General features: G+C 37.6%; 1 protein-coding gene across 1 annotated transcript in view; it reads left to right on the top strand.

The window, feature by feature from the left end:
- Positions 1–7,790: 7,790 nt before the first annotated feature.
- LOC107095460 (interleukin-1 receptor accessory protein-like 1-B) overlaps positions 7,791–20,908 on the top strand; it is a gene marked incomplete at its 3' end in the record, with an annotated part of 209,976 nt that continues 196,858 nt past the window's right edge. The window contains exon 1 of the mRNA XM_015391575.1: positions 7,791–8,200. The remainder of the gene's footprint in view (positions 8,201–20,908) is intronic.

Here is a 20,908-nt window from a genome sequence, read left to right as displayed (position 1 = left end):
CATGGAGCTGGTGAACCGCTTTGTGGTGTGGGTACAATCACCTTGAACTGAATGGGAACAAAACAAGTAACATCATTGTAGATTTCAGAAGAAACAGGTATAAGTCCAATGCTATTAAGACCATGGAGGCCAGTGTTGCTTAATGGTTAGGGCATTGCACATGCGATCCAAAGGTTCTGAGTTCAAGACCAACTCCCACAGACTGACAGACTGGGTCCCTGAGCAAAACCCTTATCCCCCACACTGCTCCCCAGGTGCCGCACAATTGCAGCCCACTGCTCCCCTAAATGCACAGAGTTCATTGTGTTGCTCTTTGCTAATGGTTTCTTAAAAATAAGTGTTCCTCCTTATTGTCAATCATTCTGGTGATGTGTTTTTGCGCATGTGCACCATTAGGTGTACATATATGAGGTGAGCTACAGTTTCAGCCAGTCTTTGAAGCTCACCTTTCTCAACACGGTTGCTTGAAAGTGTCTGAGGTTCGTAAGAGAAAAAGTCTTTAGGAAGTGTATGAGAAAAAAAGAAAAGCCTCAGAAGAGAGAAACAAGACCAGAGTGTTTTTGGGAGATTCTTTGATGCGATGGCGTACACTGGAAGCACAGGTCGGGCTTCTCACTGATGCCTCAGGTGCAAAGTTTCTAGTCGACACATAAAGCTTGGCTTCCTCTTTGGAGAAATCAATTTCACATTACTGCTAGTTAAACGAGGACAAATAGGCCCTTGCATGCTTTTGCACATGTTTAACAGGCGTTCCCTCTCAGGAGTGGGTACAGGGTTGTGCATGTGCAATTTTTTTAAAGTGGTGAGGGCGGGTCCTTTCAAATATTTTTTGAAAATCCTCCACTATACCTTTAAGGAAGCTTACTGTAGGTGTAGCTGTTGTAGGGACGCTGATTTCACAAAAATAAATTCCTTTTTTTAAATCAAGATTATAGATAACCCTGAACTTGCTGTTCAATAAAATGTTAAGAGTATCATCAGTCAAAGGCTCTCAGATCTGGTGAAGAGAGACCGCTTCTGAAGATCCTTCCTGCCTACAAATTTCAATATGTAAAATAACTTTTTTACCCCCCCATTCAAGTTACTACAACATTTAGTCTCCCTTTGGGATCAGGTATTTTTTAATTGAATAGAGTTAAATATCAACAAACGTACCCCTGGTAATTATGTATGTATGATTAATCATTTTGCCCAAAGGAATAGAGACTTTTTAGCATTACAAAAAACAATCTGCAACAAATTTAGGAAGTAATTTTCCTGATAAAACTGAGAAGTGAATACACATTTTAGGGTTGGCATGACCAATGAGCTTTTTTGGCTTCCAAGGAGTAACTGAAGGAGTACCGAATCGTACAGAAGATAAACAGGGTCACTTGAGATTTCCTCACATCGGAGAGATTTAGAGAATGGTGGAGTTGAAGTCCAGATGTTTTATGCTGACAGCTTTTGACCAAATATTGCTTAATAAAAAAAATCTTTAAATCAGTATCTGGGAAAGGTCATAGAAATTTATGCAACCAGGTTTTTATGGTTGTAAAAATGTGATGTTGAGTGTCCTGTTTGTGTTAATTGGTTAATCTGTTAATTAGCAGTTGAGGCCAATGGAAAAACGGCAGCAGAAGTGATGAAAACAGTGATATTTACATACTTTACACTTAGGTTTTTGGTCATGCTTATCTAACAGCAGTGTTCAGCGAAAATTAATTTTAAAAAGGAAGGATATTTCAGCTCCTTCTCTGGACTCGGGATGGGGGGAAAAAAACGTTATGGTTCTTCTGTTCTTGTGTTTGCCACATTCAAACTTAATGTCAAGAAGCAGTCCATTAAATCGTCTCGGGAGAGCTGAGCTGAATAGAAGATTAGCAGTGAATTATACATCAACTGCATGGTGACATCACCTCCAAAAACAGAATCTTATTCATCTCTACGTAAGAGATTATGCTTTTTGCTGCATGACCTGACTGTGATCATAAGAATGCTCTTCAAAGGGATTGTTTAAGTTGTTAAAGTTGTTATAAAAACTTACTTTGTGAAGAAAAAAAATCCTACCAGATGAAGTTGGACCAATGGATCTGCTTAAGTCAAATAAGAGGCTCTTACCTTTCTTATGATAGAAAAGAGACATAAAGGACAAAGAGACAAAAACTTACTGTAAAAGTTTAGTTTTACTTCTTTAAGTGATTAAAGCAATTTTTTTTACCTCAATGTTTTACCAACGCCATTTTCTTGACTAACATTTTAAAATTGTAACTCAACAGAAAAAAACCCCAAACATGTCAAAGTGAAATATTCTAATCAATTGGTGCATTTGTTTAAATTATTTTTTGACCCTTAGAAATCTGATACTTTGGAGTTAGAAGTTCGGAAATTTAAGTCGGATGTTTCTCACCAACTGTCACCTCAAACTCCATCGTTAAAATCTCCGAAAGGGTTGCTTTAAATCCCTCATAACATCTGATCTTAAACAAATAGCATATAATTATTAGTACTCCAAGATCAAACAGAAGTTCTGCATGTTGATAAATTGATAAATCTATATGACTCAAAAGGCTGAACAAGACAATGCCTTTCTTCTTTATAAGATCATCCTCAGAACATATAACACTTTGCATATAGATAAATCCTATCAAGTACTACTTTGGATCAAATGCACTGATGAAACAGATATTAGCTGAGCTCTTTGTAAAACGGGGTTCAGTCATGTACTCAAAAGTTACTATGCGATCCTTCTACCCAGTGTATTCAGGTGTGTAGCTACTAGGGCTGCAACTAAGTATTATTTTGCAAATTGATTTATCTATTTATGTTTTTTTTTTTTTGCTTTTTTGATTAATTATCAGATAGCAATAGAAGACTTTTTAAGAAATTAAACAGGTGAAACTCAAACTTTTCAATTTGTGGAGTTCTGGCTAGAGCATTTTGACAGATTCTTTTTTTTTAATCTTGAATGCAAAATGTTTTTGTTTTTTTTACAGTTATATCATTAGTGCTCTAAGTAGGTTGCTCTGTCAGCTAAAAGCAGGTTTTAGAGTCTCCATATTCAGTTAAAGGTTAATCGATTACTAAATTAGTTGACGCTTATTTCAATTATCATTAATCACGATTAATCTGATTATTGTTTCAGCTCTAGCAGCTACAGTCAATCCTACATTTGAGTGTTAGCTTTCTAGACTCTTTTGCCATCACCTAAGAACAGAAAATCACATTTTGCTGGTAAACGTCCCTCTCTACCAGTGGATGTTAAGATCTGCAAGACATTTTGTTTCAATCTTGTATTTTCCATTATTATTATTAAGAATAGGATCACAAACAGAATGCTGTTGCATTTTAAAAAGATGTAAAGGGAACATAGAGATAAAGTAATTGCCTTACATCCTTCTACTTGGGGCATTTTGAAAGGATCTATCCCTTTTTTTCACGAGTGTTGCTCAAAGTCCTTACTGTTCACCTCCGTCCTTCATTATTATGCAACCATAGAAACAAATGAAGACATGTGATATTTGTTAAACACAACGGTTCATGCTAATCCATGTGGTATGTTGTAATACCATCAACCTGCTGATGTTCTCCATACAGCCTTGTTTAGTTCTCTGTTTGCCAGGCAGTTTAATTGGTGGAGAGGCTTCAAGTCTTTCTCCAGTGACCTCATTACCCCAATTAAATTTGCAGTTCTCTCTGCAAACAGCTCATCCCCAAATGATGTCTGAAATTCACTCCCAGTTTAACCGAGGTTGACTTGGCTGAGTGGAAAAAGCAGTGACATGGTTTTGTCTTCAGTTTAGTTCAATGTTACACTGTCTGATATCTTAAAAATGAAAGAAATATAGATATTTTTTTGTATTTCTTGGATTGTTTAACCTTTATAAATGTTATTATAATGATATTTGACAAGAAAGTTCTTTTTTTTTAACGGCTGTGTCTTAACGACAAGTCTTGTACTAAACATACCAACAACATCACATCATTTTCTTCATTCTCCTGAAGACATCCTACATTAAAAATAGAGTTCTTCCAATGAGGAATTCTTGTACCTCTCAAGTGCCAAACCTAATTTCTTTTTCTTTTTTTCCAGCTGAAAGCCAAGACTGTTGATGTGGTTGTTCATTTCTTAATTAATGTTGTCTAAGCAGGTCCAAGCCCATGTTTTGGGTGCCTGGAAATGTTGCTTTGCTAATTAGCAAACCCTTAGGACCAACCTTTATATTTCATGTAAACTTAAAATAAAAAACAGTGACTCATGAGACGAGCCAATCTGTTTGCTGATACTTTATTTTGCTTGCACTGAAATAATTTGGTGCTCCTTCAAAAACATGCAAACGTCTAATGTCTAACACTTTGGTTAGAGATGAAAAAAATATTATTTCCTATCATTTCCATTTAGATGTAATGATATATAGGCAACTAGATGATTGGATTGTACAGAGAAACAATGATAGCAGAGATTACTTTTCTTTAGATCAAAACTGCTTTGCTTATTGATCATGCCGCAAACATAATTTCTATCGATGAGAGGTTTTCTCTCCCGCAAAAGCAATGAAATTGGGTTAATCAGCAGTGGAACGGTACCCAAAACGTGAAAGATGAGTACATCAAGTTATCAAATCATATGCGACCTCTTTGCATAATCAAACCATGCAATGTTGATGTCAGTAAAAGTTAGATGGGACTCTGATTTCAAAACAAAAAACAGTTATTTTTATAGTTTTTTTGGCAATGTTTAAAGACGAAACCTCCACCGTTGCTAATTAAACATCCCAATTGTACTTCTCCCTAGAGATGTACATTAATGGCATTGCTTTTAGGCAAATACGCCATCATATCAGTCTTTAACTGACAATGGAAGAAGACTGTTCCTGATTTATTAAGAAGGCCTCCATCTCCAGTGCTGAAGCTGTAGAATAGCCTCAATTATAACACTAAAAAAGATTCATACAACATAAGTAAATATGTCATTTTTAATTGGAGCAGGAAAGCTTTAAACTGATGCCATCAATGGGAAACAGTAGTTCTGTGTTTTCAAAAGGTTATAAAACGGCATAATTTTTGAAGACAGTAACGGGATCAACGATCAAATTTACAACAAGCAGCTAATTATTGAAACATCTTTCTTTAGAATATCTTAGATTAAAAGAAGTGAGAGAAATAATTTTACACTAATTGAGCTGTTTGTCCCTATCGGTCCCTTAACGGTCCAGATAAGGTGTTTATCTGACTGGGCTTATGGATTTGTTAAGGGATCCAGAGGGAAGGGCATGTCCAGGGCAACATTCACGCAAGAATCGTCTCCAATGACTGCGTCACACACATTTGAAACAGACTTAATGAAAAAAAAATAATCTGGTAAAAGAAATTCAATGCTTGATATGCTTTTCAAAGCTGCACACTAACTGCTTGATTGAGTCGAGGGCATTTTGAGCAAGCAAACCATGAATGGAGGGGGAAATCAATGAAGTGTTTGTCCACTTCCTTACTCATTAAGGAACCTCTATTCACATCAGGATCTATATATGACAAAGAAAGCTCACAAGTGCACAGTTTCACTCCAAGAAGGGTGTCCTTTCTCCCCACTTAAAGCCCTCCCCTGATCAAAATTCGCCTCACAGAATCACTGTGCCAGAGGGCCAAGTCTTTGCAGGGGGCGGGCCAGTGAGGGGGGGCAATCAAACGAGTCCCTTTTCACAGTCAGGATGGTGAACAGAAAGGCCCGCTTACCTACAGGACCTCATTTTCTCCCAAATATTTACTGTCCAGGAAAACGTCAAAAGAAGATTTACGTGATTACTACTCATTTTAGGCAATTAACATTTATCTTACATTTTATTTGTGAAACCAAAAAAAAAAAAACACATCAGAGCTAGGTAGCAGAGCAACAATTTTTATTTATTTAACCCATGATTCATGGAAGCTACAGTGGATCAACTCAGCTATTTAACTTTCTGCAATACGTAACTGTAACATGGTAATAATGCTACTTGTATGTAATGATTACTGGATTTTTCTTAGAAGCCTTTGAAACGGAAAGTTTTTTTTTTTTTTTTAAACGGTGTTAAATTTCTGTACTTTATAGGTCATGCATAACAACTTTGTCTAAATAAAATAGGTTTTGTCAGCACCTTTTTGTCAGTTTCCCAAAATTATTATCGCAGTAGTCTTTTTCTAAGCCTTTATTTAACCAAGTTAGTCCCGTTGAAATCTAAAATGTATTTTTTTGAAAGAGAGACCTGGCCAAGAGGACAGTAGTAGATAATTTGAAACATATAAAACACTTAAAAACCATAGAAAACATTAAAAAAAAAAATCAGAAAGTGAAAATTGGCAGAAACTCACTTAAAACATTGACACACATGATAACAAAGATTTTACATAATTTTTTTTCAGAAGGGTTTGAATGTGAAGGTAAGAAAAAAATTTGTTCCAGGCACTGGGTGCTGAAAACCTAAAACTCTTGAAAATAAATAAAAGCAAAAAATTGTTATTCTGCATTCTTATGAAAAACTTCTTTGAGCATTTTAGTATCAATCTTAAATGTTATTTTCTACAGAAATAGAATAGAAAATCCCTTTATTGTGCCACAATGGGGAAATTGTTGCCTTACAGCAGCAGCAAAAGAATATAGCAGAAGTGGTCACACATTGTGCACCTTAGAAAACTGTATAAAAATAACAGAAAGGGAAATAAAACAAATAAAAAGTATTGTACTGTACACTTTTTACAGTATAATAATAAAGATAATTAAATATATAAAGATTTTTAGTCAAATCTCCTGTACATGTAATGTTTGATCATCACTTATGGATGTAATATCAAATAAACAAGCATTTAAAAAAATATTAAAAATTTCACCTTTTTACTATAAACTGACCTTAAGTGTTTATATACTGATGTATTTGATCTGCACAAAGCAGATCATTATCATTAATTTGTAATAAACCGTACTAAATGTTTAGTATTTTAATGTTTTTGAAGTCATTTGCCCAAAACTCATTATCCACGGTCTGTTCTCCGCTTTAATGCGCTTTCTATGGGAATAATTCCCCAACATATTTTTGTTGGAGTTTTCAGAAAGAATCCATTACAACCAACATGTACATTTGCTGCCTTATCTAAAAAAAATGAACATTGATTCATTTACACAGAATGAACGGCCAACTATGTATGTCAGTTTTCTATTATTCTATGAGACGTACTGGTGATTTATTTAGTAAAAATGTAATTAAAACCAAGAACTGTAAGTGACTGATTGATGCTCCCACTCCTCCATCAGATTTCTGTAAAGGATGAGGCACCTAAAAGCTGTTTATTTTAGTGCCGCACCTGCTTGAAAGATAAACTGTGCCATGGAATAATAATTGTTTTTAATCAACAATAAGAATGTACCATTTATTTCAAACGTTGGGTTGAGAGTTTCACTATGCAGATTTCAGAGAAACGCAAAAGCAACATGTCAGACTGAAGAAAAACAGCAAGCTTCCTGTTTGAGTTTTTATAAAATAAGATAATTCCTGGGATAAATAGATCCTTTAAAGCTATTAAAATCAGAAATCTGGTATTAAATAAATAAATATTTTGCTTTGAAATTAAGAAAAAGGTTATATTTTCCATGTATTTTTCATTTTACCACACCTGTAATCTAACTAGTGTTTATTTTGATAAGCTCTCCTATAATATCCTGTGTAGATGGAGGTAATTTCTGACAGCTTTATTTTCAGATCCAGCTGCTCGCTCGTGGAGAGGGAGAGAAACCGTGTCTTGTCTTTTTTTCTGCCCTTCACTTCAGAATTTGGCGCTCCTGTGGTCGCGCTCAGCTCTTCTGCGCGGAGCTGCGAGCGTCCGAGCTTTTCCTTCACCTGGATAAATACGCATTACTGCATTTTACCCTGAATTATTTATTTTTCTTTACAATCAGTATTTTTTATATATATATCCCTATCATGATTTGCTTTTTTCCCCTCTTTGCTGCTGTTTGAAAGTGACAGACTGCAGTGTGTTGTGCGCTCTAGTTTGCGCCAGCAGAGACTGGCAATATGTAATTTCGATTACAGCCGCGTTTTTTTTTAGGGATAAGTGGAATATTCCCCCTTTTAAACAACTGCTTCCAGTTTACTTTGTGGAACAGAAGAGATCGTGATACACAGTGATGGTCTGAGGTTGTTGAAACTAACTGCAGAGTGGATTCTATCATTTTGGAAACTGCTTGTGGGTAAGTTTAATGTTGCCTCCTTTCGGTTTCCAAAGTTGTACTGGATGCACTTTTGCAGTTAATTTGGCGTTGATGCTTATTTCTTCTTCTTCTTTTTTTCTTTTCTTTTTTTTAAGCAGAATCTGCATCAGTTACCAGTGGATGTTTGTGTTAAACAAGGTCTGCATATATGCGGCACTACCAGTAAATGCGCATTTTGAGGAGAACACCTCTCCTTCCGAGTTACGCATGGATCTCGCTCGCCGTTTCTGTTGCGGTCGGAATCTGTGCGGGAACCGCAGCAGGCACCGCAGCTGGGCTGCTGAAATCACACACAAAAAAATGTCTCTTAATAAAAAAGAAATTCGAGCGCAAGTCGATCTGCCTAAGAGCGATTTTACGCATCGTTTTATTCCCCTTATAATCGGGTACCAATGCGTGCATCCTGTGCGTCAGCATCGTGCGCTACTGTGTGGTGGATTCATAGGCGGCTGGAAGATCCCGAGCTCAGTTCGCCTCATATCATTTCTGCAGAGTGATCGCTTCCTCTCTATTGCATACCGTTTCCTCTCCCCCCTGCTTTAACTGATGATGGATTATGATTGTCCATATGGATGCTGAAGTTCCCCCTCTGGCTCTAATCAGATTAGGGCTTGCCAGTTGAGCATATCTGGGAATCAGCAAGTGACACTGATGCAAAGTTAAAACCTTCTCTCATCCACTAGAAACGAGTTGTAGAGGGTGCTGTAAGCCTGCATTTTATCAGAGAACCTCTGCATGCAGAGATGCTGTTTTAATATCTCCTGCACCAACTTCCCTATAAAGTTCTTGATTTCCCTGACCGTCCTCTGGTTTGGCTGGTTTCTCAATAGACAATTATTGGATTAAAATAATCTGAAGTTCTTCATGTTATTTTCATAACATCTTTATTCGTTTTTAAAACCTGGGGTGAAGCTTGGCCACAGCAGCACCAAGCACCATATGAATTAATAGGTCTGTGGCAGCAGCCACTTAACAGCAGCCCTGCAGCTACATATTGAGCTGAGTCGAGTGCTCTCATACAGAAATTGATTTAGACAGGGATTATGTCATCCGGCAATGGCATTCCACCCAGACCCCCCCACACATTCTTACAAGTCAAGTTTATCCACCCAAATCATCTTGTGTTCCTTGATAAGGTTTGGACTGCAAACAGTGGACGTTTTGCGCACTATAACCTCTAATTAGACATTGTAGTTATAGCGCCTTGTCAAAGTAATAATACCTCTTAAGTTTTATTTGATTTTTCTTTTGTTTTTTAATGAGTTGGACCACCACATTGTACAGCACAATTGTAAAGTAGAAATGAAGTAAAACATGGTTTTCAGAATTTCTTCCAAATAAAAATCTAAAGAAAATATGTATATTTAACTGCTTCACGTCTAATCAACCTCATAGATCCCCATGTACACAACTGCCTACAGAAGTTATCTAGTACTCACAACATTTAAGTTTGTCAGAACTGAGGGGGACAATCTGTTAACTGGATAAATAGAGTGAGAACCTCTGGGAGGGAAAAAAAAGACTAAACTAGGATGTAAATTGGATTGTTTTTAGCTGCACAATGACCATAAACTTGTAGTTTGAGAGCCACTTAGTCCAGACACAAAATAAATTGGTACTATGTGGTGATACTTGGAAAGTGAGTACAGGGATGCCCTCTATCCAGTATATCTTGACATTTAGCTTTTTGCAAAGAATGGCTAAAGAAAAAAATCTATCAATAGATGTGCAAATAGTGATCCTTTGTAGGATTTGCTACTGCAAAGTAAGAAAAGGTTGTTATACAACATTTTGTGGATGTTAGATTTGATCAGTAAAAATATTAAAGAATATTTGTATCTGTAAATTTAGAGAATCGTCTAGTTATATCACAAATTTTTCCTGTAACTATATTTGTTAATTTAAGTGTGTGTTTGTAAAGTTTCTCCTAAAATTAATGTAGGGGTATGATAACTTTTTTTAATGACAGTGGATACACAATAATTGTAATGTTTAACAATCTGTAGCCACGTTATATGTACATATGCTGGTCATTATTGTAATGCTCAATTGTCTGCAGAGTTTTAACATGGATAAATGCAGTGGAGCTAATTTGCTAAATGACTTCTAACCTTGACGTTGCAAACTGTTCCAAAAGATGACTTGCATAAAATGAGGACATGACTTTCAAACTCATTCAGCTTGCATTGTTCTGTCTACTGGACAGAAGGATGTGAAAACATCCCACATTTGTTCTACTCCTGTCCTGATTGATGCTTTTAATTTTCAAGGAGCTGTCACAGAGGCCCATTGGCCTTGGGTTTGCAATCAAGGGGCCAGACAGTCACAGGCTTTCAAATGAAAGAGTTCATTAATGCGGTGGGAAATAAGGCTTGTCTCACTGTAGAATATTGGCTCTATGTGAGGAGTGATTGGAGCAATTGATGTGGATTTGTGAGCTAGGTTGTCAGAGAGGAAGTTGAGATCAGCCTACCTCAATCATGGCTGTTAAATGACATTAATAGGACTCGAGGGGAAATGGGAAAACCCACAAGGCAACTGTGTTTGTATGTGTGAGAACCAGTGCATGTGTGTGCTAGTATCCCAAGTGTATTGACCCGGTGCATCTTTCACTGCTGCTTGGCACTGCTGAGCAGAGTTATTGGCTGTTGTGAAATCTGAGCTTTGGAAGCTGCGGACGACATGCATAACAGGCATGCTCAGTTAAATCTTTTGAAAATCCAATTCCTCTGAAGATGAGATTCCTCTTTCTTCATGCCTTGTTCCATTTTCCATTGCAATCATGAGGCATCGATCTTATCCCGACTCATTTATTTTTGTTGCAGCCATCATGTCAGGAATTGATAAGTATGGAAGAGCTGATAAATAACAATATATCTTTGAATGCGGCTTCTCCTTCAGAAGACTCATAACAGGAAATTAAGTAGTGCCTATGGGCTTTTTTACTTTTTGGAACATCAGGAAGACCTGCAAGCTTCATGAATATACATAACATGTGTATGTGTGCATGTATATAGATAGATAGATAGATAGATAGATAGATAGATAGATAGATAGATGTGTATGTGTGTATGTATGTATAAATATATATGTGTGTGTATGTATGTATAAATATATATATATATATGTGTGTGTGTGTGTGTATACCAGAGCAATGGAGATCCAGATCTACCCCACCAGACAAGACCCCAGGTGTAGATTGTGCAAAGAGGTCCCTGAGACAATCAGCACATTACTGCAGTGTGTAAGATAATTGCAGGGAAAGCTTACATGGAACACCATAACCAAGTGGCTGGAATAGTATAAAGGAATATCTGTGCAGAGTATGGGCTGGAAACCCAAAGGTCAAAGTGGAAAACACCTCAAAAGATGGTAGAAAATGACCGAGCCAAGATCCTGTGGGACTTCCAGATAGGAAAAAGGAACATACAAAACTAGAGAAATACCAGGGGCTTAGAGAAGAGCTGGAGAAAACCTGAAGAACAAGGCATCAGAGGTACCCTTGGTCATTGGGGCACTTGGGGCAGTTAACCCCAACCTGGTGGAGGGGTCACAGCAGATCCCTGGAATTACATCAGACATCTCGGTCCAGAAAAGTGCAGTTCTAGGAACAGCAAAGATAATGCACAGAACCCTCAAGCTCCAAGGCCTCTAGTAGAGGACCTAAGCTTGGAGGAAAAGAGGGGATAGATCACCCATGGTGGGAAAGGAAGAGTTTAAATATATATATACACTGCTCAAAAACATTAAAGGAACACTTTGAAAACACATCAGATCTCAATGGAGAAACAAATCATGCTGTTTATTTATACGGATGTGGACTGGGTGATGTGTTAGAAACAAAAAGGATGCCACATCATTTGATGGTAATGAAAATTATCAACCTACAGAGGGCTGAATTCAAGACACCCCAAAAATTACAGTGAAAAAATGATGCAGCAGGCTAGTCCATTTTGCTGAAATTTCATTGCAGCAACTCAAAAGGGTATTCAGTAATTTGTATGGCCCGCACGTGCATGTATGCATGCCTGACAACGTTGGGGCATGCTCCTAATGAGACGACGGATGGTGTCCTGGGGTATCTCCTCCCAGATCTGAACCAGGGCATCACTGAGCTCCATGGATATGCCTCCCCAGACCATCACTGACCCACCACCAAACCGGTCATGCTGAACAATGTTACAGGCAGCATAACGTTCTCCACGGCTTCTCCAGACCCTTTCACGTCTGTCACATGTGCTCAGGGTGAACCTGCTCTCATCTGTGAAAAGCACAGGGCACCAGTGGCAGACTTGGCAATTCCGGTGTTCTGTGGCAAATGCCAATCAAAGTCCACGGTGCTGGGCAGTGAGCACAGGGCCCACTAGAGGACGTTGGGCCCTCAGGCCACCCTCATGAAGTCTTTCTGATTGTTTGGTCAGAGACATTCACACCAGTGGCCTGCTGGAGGTCATTTTGTAGGGCTCTGGCAGTGCTCCTCCTGCTCCTCCTTGCACAAAGGAGCAGATATCGGTCCTGCTGATGGGTTGCAGACCTTCTACGGCCCTGTCCAGCTCTCCTGGAGTAACCGCCTGTCTCCTGGAATCTCCTCCATGCTCTTGAGATTGTGCTGGGAGACACAGCAAACCTTCTGGCAATGGCACGTATTGATGTGCCATCCTGGAGGAGTTGGACTGCCTATGCAACCTCTGTAGGGTCCAGGTAGTGCCTAATGCTAAAAGTGTGACAATGACCTTAGCCAAATGCAAAACTGGTGAAAAACAGTCAGAAAAGATAAGGAGGGGAAAATGTCAGTGGCCTCCACCTGTAAAACCATTCCTGTTTTAATGGTTGTTTCGTTGTTGCCCCCTAGGGTACTGTACGTCCTGTAGAGGTGGTATGAGCACTGAGCAAAGAACATTGCACGCTGAATGAGTTAAAGTGCTTTAAGGAAGAATCATGCCTGATGATAAAGTTGGGATTTTAGGAAAAGGTGGAAGCAATTCGAACTCTATAGTTTTCTTTTTTCAATCAGCATCATACTGCATTAATAAAAGTTTTAAAACTGAATGAGCACCTTAGAAAAAAGGAGAGATTATTAGGTAGTGTTAAAATTAACAAACAAACCAACATTAAAACCATATTAGGTCACTGCTTTATCTCTCTTCAAAGAGAAATCTCACTCTGGCCCAAACACAATAATTTCTTTACAACTAAAAAGCTTTATGCTTCAGTCTAGTTTTTGTTTGCTGCCTATTGGAGTTTAATTTTATTAGAATAGATTTTTCCATATGTGTTCTAAGTAAGGCTTGTGATGCTTTTGGTTGTAGATCATCATTAGGCCGTTAGAGTAGAACAACCATGAGTACAAATGCTATATCAGTATTCAACTACATGGTTACTCGTATTTAATAACTTTTATTTAGAAGATAGAAGTTTATTCTCACTTCTGTTGAAACAAGACAAGTTCAATTCTACTTTTTAATTTGATGATAAACAGACTTAAACCAACAAGCTACCACTTAGTATTGGTTTTAAAGGGATTACTCTCAAGAGTATAAAAGCTTTGTCATTCTGCTCTTTCTAGAGTAACTTGTGCTTCTCATTACGAATCCTGGAGGGTGTTATTTTTCTGGGTGGATCATCAAAATAAGAGGTTCTCCTAATTGTCAATCATTTTGTTGATATTTCTATGCAAGGCCATCCTACTTGCTCGTCCCCATTTTCACTTACCGGTGGGGAGTCCGGCATAGTGGATAAATTGCAAATCTACTTTTGGAAAGTAAGCTTGTATGAGCGATGCAAACAGCAACTTTTAAACAGAGTATGCACAAGGTGAAATGGGCTTTTGCACGCTCTCGCAGACGTTTAATAGGCATTGTGCATTTGTTTGTTTTTTTAAAGAGGAAAGGGCAGGTCCTTTCAAAAATTCGCAAAAATCCTCTACTATACCTTTAAATTAAGGGGTGATTACTAGGCTTCTGCAGCCCTTAAAGGCATCTGAGGAAAGTAATGCAATCGTTTGAATAAAGTATGCTGGTGCAGAGATGCATTAACAATCTATGACAGTGGGCCTTAAGGATTGGTGCTAAGAAACAAAAAAACCTGGTTGCTGATATTGTCCACATTTATGTTTTCAATATTAGCTGGGAACTGAGTTTTAGGTAGCCAGCCTATTGTTCCTGCTGATAGTTTACCAAATGTAGTTGTACTTTAAAGTAAACCATATGAATGTCTTTGTTTGTTTGAGGAATATAATATTTTTAAACATCCACATTTCAATTTCATGTTCTTGAAAATAAGTTCTAAGACTTCTGGTAGCTAACTTGGTAAAATGCTCAATCCGAACATATCAAATTGGTTGGGATGCCAAAGCGGATGTGCATGAACATTCGTCACAATAATTGCTGTAATAAAGGTACTGCCAGTAGGAGGTAGGAAAAGGAGCCTCTAAGGTCCATGATGTTCTTAACTGGCACTAACAAGCTACAAGTCTCACAATCCTTTGTATGACATTTTGCATCAGCACAGCCCACCTTACAGAAATGAACAAAAATACATTATTCCGTCAAGTGTTCTGTGTGTGACAAATCTAAATGTATGCATCTTAGTTTTAGTTTGTGTAGAGCTTCAGCCATTCCCTACCTGGCTGTTGGTGTCTTGTAGGATTTGTCAATGTCTACAAATTTTAGCAATTGGTAAGACATATTTTTAGTCAAAGATTATTTCCGGTTATTTTTGGTCTAAGCTGCTGATTTGGCTTTGACTGATTCCAATTTTCTAAGTATTTTACTGCATATGTAAAAAAAAAAAAAAAAAAAAAAAAAAAAGCATTCCAAGTGTTGTGGTGGAAGGGTCGATTCAGAGAGAAAAGGAAATAATGGAAAGATTACCCTAAGGTACACATCGGACCAAGAGTTTCATCACATCACATTTTTACACACTGTACCAAGTGCAAATATGCTTCACTTAATTATAATAAATTGATTTATTCATAAATGGTATACACAGGAACTAGATCAGGTTTATTTGGCGAGAGCAGAAGCCTTCCCTTATTGTTCGGGGAACACTTAAAGTCACCTCCTTTGATTTTATGCACAGGTCATAATGGAGCATACTTGAAAATTCTCTGCCAAAACGGTTGAAGACTTTCAGAAAACTGAAAAGTTTTATATTTTAAGTAATTATATAGAGTCCTCAAATCTACTAAAGAATTTTGTTGACTTGTTGTCAATATATAACCTAGCAAGTCAGACTCAGGCTAGTCAGCCCTCCGGTTTTGCTCTTTACATTATTAATTTGAGATTTCTCCCATTGAATCTGCTTGGGAAGAACCTTTGCAGCTAATTAGGTGAAATGACACCTAGTGCTGCCAACCAAAGTTTTTGTTTAGCCATTCATGGTAACAAATGAAATAGATGTCAGTAAATGCCACAACAAGTTACGCTTCTAAGTGCTTTGAAGTGTGCACTTCTTACTTGGTTTACTTGGCTGTATGTCCCACCTTAAACTATAATACAACGTAACTGGCCGACCTGTTTTGAGTCAGTGTTGAAATGTTGAACTAGGAGCGGGGAAAAAAAGGAGTCTTGTGCTTTAGTAATGAATACTATTTTTTTAATTTTTTTTAGTTTTTGCGGTACTAGTGGCTCGGCTTTTCAAAAGTAGGCTAACAGGAAAGGGGGTAGAAGAGAGGGGGAGAGACATGCTACAAAGGACCACAGGTCGGATTCGAACCTGGGTCGGCCGCGTTGAGGACTAAGGCCTCCGTTCATGGGTCCTTCCCTAACTGCTGCACCACCTGCACGCCCTAATGAATACTAATTAGCAGGCAAGGTTAATCAATGCCCATGTGTTTGGAAATCTGATGCTTTTGAAGTTCTTCGGAAAAGCCTTTAGTCCTCTAACATTTCCATTCATATACAGTAAATTGTTCAATGAAAAAAAATGTTTTCAATCTGTGAAACATATTATCGTTACTGCCACCTCAGTGGATGCCATTGTTGTTTGAATGAATTGGCTCCTTTATGAATTTCAGTCATACTATGACAGTGCTTCTGAATCATGCCAATGAGTTCAGGGGAACCTTATTTTGGTCTCTCAACATTTTCCTTCCCAAGAAAAGAAAGTTAGCCCTTAAGCCCTTTTCAGTGAGAATCCAGGCTGTATAGAAAAATAAATGGCCTTAAAGTTTGCCCTCCCCTATTCAACTTCGACTATGTCGAACTCTCTCTCTCTCTTTCCTGGTGTGATTCACCTAAAAGGTATCGTAAAGAATAGTCCTCATTGCAAATCTTCTTCAAGGCCGCTATTTTTTTCTCCTTTTTTTTTTAATAAAAAGCCTTGATGTGAGTGCCTTCATGTCAGGGTATGAGAACAACTGAGCATCTGCTGCTGTTGTGCCAGTTTTATTTACTTTCTGCATGTAATGGCATTTCAGTTCTAACGGAGCGATGCTTAATAACTTCATAAAAGGATGGTAATGGCATCATTTCCAGCTGTCTCTTTGCATTGCTCTTCTGTGTTTTGTACATTTTAAGGTGCTGCAGAATGGTCAGAGCATAAGGTAAATCAAACTAAAATACCATTTTGTCCTTTATTTTGCTGTTGTTGTTTTTTTACTTCATGAAAAAAAATGTTGGCATGTACTGACAGAGTTGAGAGTGCTAAAGCTTTAAAGCTGTTATGGGCAGTTGTTGTAAAGGGAAAATAGATGAGGTAGAATGAGATAATCATGTTTAAATCTCTAAAATGGGCTGGCAGGCAACCTCACTCTGGTGCAATTTTTTATTTTTTGCTGCAGGCTACTCATGTTTGCAATGAATGCCTTCCCTACTTTAAGACCATTGTCTACAAGTAAGAGAGCTGCATTATTATCTTCATCCTGCCTTTTTTTAACAACACAGTCATAGTGTCATGTCTGGAGGTGATCCTCTCAGACCCATTCAGCCTACAAAGATGAAGTCGACATGTTTTTATATGTTAGTGTCTCCAGAGATGAGGACAGAGGATGGAAATTGCATGCCAGGGGAAACAAAATGAACAATTTTTCCTCCCATTTCCCCTCCCCTCTCTATCGCATCAGTGCTTACTCATTCATGAAGGCAGTGTTCTGTCATTCCATACGTTGGTATGGAGATTAAAAAAAATCAATCTGAAACAAGAACTGAAAGCCAGTCAACATTATTCAGGATAACAGAGGAGGAAGCTGTTTTATCAGAACATAATCACAACCACCAATCTGTATTCACATTCTGACCAAAGCTAAATAGATAATTAAGCAGTGCTTTCAATAAGTTAATTTTCAGGCGCCTCCATGAGGGCTTTTGGGTTTACACTAAAAGAAAAGACTCACACTATTACACAGTATTTACTCAAGTGGGAACTACAAGCATGCTCTGTTTGCATACTCCAATAAATGCACACTTGGAGTGTCTACACCAAATTCTCCTCTCCAAGCAAGGCAGGGGCTTAAATAGAACAACTACATCAAGGGATTAATAGTGAGTGAAATCAAGGACCGCTTCATTAGCAGTTCTTCATTTGTCATTAGCTACTTCAACGAGACCTTGGGCGACATAGTATTTACAGCTAATTTTATACATATATTTTAGCTTACCTTCAAAATTTATATGAGACTGTAATCAAAACTAGATGATGGAAAATGTATTATTTTTATCAGTAAAATACTTTGAAATGTATTTAACATTAACATTAAAAAAAATTATATTTTGATGGCAAAAATCAAGGTCAATGTAATAATAAATGGTTATATCCTAATGTGTAGAAAATAACAGAAGTGCTTCTATAAGAAATAAATGAAAAACGGAGTGAAAGAAACATTTATGTGTTACAACATAACCTTAGATAATTTCTGGTGATACAGGCACTTACATTTTTTTTACCTTTAAAATTGGCTTATTCATGTTTCCGCCTAACTTTTCCCCCCACTTATTTATCAGTAGGTAACATATCATCCATATCATCCACACACATTTAACTGGTTAAATGCCAAAATGGTGTGTGCTGCCACTTGATGATTGCTATGGTGAAAGGCTGGATATAAATCTTTTGCTTCTAGACCTCACCGATTGAGTGGCCAAAAGTTGTAATCTGCCATATTAAAGGTTAAGGAACCTTTTGCTTTCCGATCATTTATCAAAAAAATAATTGACAGATCAATCGATTTACAAAATAATCATTGCATGCAACCCTAATTGACTTATTGTCAAACCAAAAAGTAAACAAGAATGTGATCTCTACAAAGCCGATTTTAGTCTTCCTTATGTGTTTATGTCATTGTGGAAGGCTAAAATCAACCCACCTTGCTTTCACCAATGTCGCCTCTATTCACTGGTGTCAAAAGTACACACATTTGTTACTTAAGTAGAAGTATAGATACTGCAGTTTAAAAACGCTCTGGTAAAAGTTGAAGTATAACCTTGACCTCTTTAGTCAAGTAAAAGTGAAAAAGTATGTGCTCCAAAAGTATAAAGTAACCTTTAAAAAATACAGCCAGATGCCACTATGTGAATTGAAAGGTACATTTTTCGACTATTTTGAAAAATTCTTTGAGATAGGGCCAAGGATAAGGGAGGTCTTGTTGGTCTCCATCTCCAAATACGCTCTCACCTGTATCTGACCTTTCAGTCATTTCGACATCTTTTTCTGAATCCGACGTTGTAGCATGGCATAGACAATTCGCGTTTTGCAGTTTGAAGAACACCTGCTTGCTTCTGATGATTTCCTTTAGCTAACCGATGAGTGTTATATGACTCATCCAATTACACTAGTTTTCACTAGATGTGGATGGCACCAATGATCTGCTTTGGATGGCGCACATGATGTGAAATGAACATTTATAAACATAAAACCGAAGCCAAGAGTAACGAGTAACGTTTGTTTTAAAAATGTAAGGAATAGAAAGTACAGATACTTGTCTGAAAATGTAATGAGTAGAAGTCAGAAGTAAGGAGAAAAATAAATTATGGAGTAAAGTATAGATACCTAAAAAGTGTATTTAAGTACAGTAACGAAGTATTTGTACTTCGTTACTTGACACCTCTGCCTTAATTCCTCCTGCTGGTACTCTTAGTCTTGCTCCTAGTGTGACTTTTTACCTGTTAGGTAAGAGCTTGGCAAACTTCTAATGCTGCTATTGCTGCATTCACATGAACGTGCCTACACAGAAGTCACATTTTCATGTGCGCCCTAGCAGGAAAAAATTAGGGTATAGACAAAAGTTGCTTGTAGGAATCAAACAGATATGTTGCTTACCTGACCAGACATACAGTATCTCTGTTTCTCCAATGTGGCAAGTGGAGTTTTTTCTTGTCCTTTACCGTTCTGATCTGAAATGCAACAATCTCTCCCTTCTTAGGTATAGCTACAGTATGTTTGAATTCATAGGTAGGCTACGGAATCATAGCTAAAGTATACCTAGGCATAACAATTCGTGTAATAATCCAGACTCCAGTTTGGCTAATGGTAGCAATAATTTTATGCTGCAGAGAGATTTTATTGCATCATGGTTGCATGTGTGCCTTTTTCCCCCCCTCCTGTTCTGGACTAGACCCACAGAGAGAGACTCTCAACAGGGTTCATGATTTATGGGCCACTTTACAGGTAGGGCCCAGGGACGCAGCACTTCTTGTCCTCGGATATTGAATCTCTGCTGCCTGGTTTGGAGGTGTGGGTCGTCTGTTATTGTGAGCAAACGTATTTGCATTGCTCAGTTTGAGCTCGTCGTAGCTCTTGAGTTTGTTTTTGCTTGCAGGGTTTGCTGGTTTCAGACATGGAAGAAGGATTTTCAAAGAAAAAAATCTGCATGGAAGACAAATGGTTTTCAGATTCTTGGGTCGTGCATCTGCAAGTATATGTAATTTTGACGTATAGCAAATGTTCGCAAGGAGCTCCAGGCTTCTTGTTCAACGCAATGAACCTATCTTCATTTACATAACATGAACCTGTCTTAAAGTATCAGACTATTTAAAAACAATTTGAACAAAGCAATGCATCAAAATAATCTCTCCAAAAACTTGCATGAAGTGCTCTATTTAAGGATTAATTTAGACTTTTTCTGGCCTTTGAGTTTATTACAAACTCCACCAAAAGACTTGTTTAACTTAAAAAAATTCTGCAATATAATGGACCGTGGCTTGAAATCCTTGTCATCCTTCTCTCCTTAATCAGCTTCCCATCCGTCACCTTAGCAGAAAAGTTCTATGAGATGAAATGATATTTACCTGGTAATATTGCTTTATTTTGTAGGTCTTTATTCTTTACACATAATGGCTTAAAAGCATTTATATAAGGCATTTTAATGCTTGCAATTAATGTCTTCAATTTAAGGATGGCTGCAGAGCTAAATAAATGTCTACAGTTGTATTTCTTATAACTGAAATATGTTGCCAAGGAAGTCTCCTCCTGCTGTTATCCTGTAAAATATGCAGTGTTTTTAAGTCAGAGCTTCTTGAAGACTTTGATGCTCTCTGCTGCATAGCATTAGCATACCGTGGAGTTCGCTGGAAACTCATCGGTTCAGCAGCAGATCAGTCTCAGTGTCACAGATTTAAATTTAGGTGCTGAGTAAAAAATGTGTGTTGGAGGTTGTGTGTGTGGGAGAGATAAAGAAATATTTCAGTCCGTGAATATTTAGTCACTGCCATTGGAAGTATCCACCAAAGCTTAAGAAGCTTTGATTTGATT

Source organism: Cyprinodon variegatus, unplaced genomic scaffold (assembly GCF_000732505.1).
Source record: "Cyprinodon variegatus isolate N-32 unplaced genomic scaffold, C_variegatus-1.0 Scaffold549, whole genome shotgun sequence".
Taxonomy (NCBI): Eukaryota; Metazoa; Chordata; class Actinopteri; order Cyprinodontiformes; family Cyprinodontidae; genus Cyprinodon; species Cyprinodon variegatus.
This window is presented reverse-complemented; position numbering and strand designations above follow the sequence as displayed.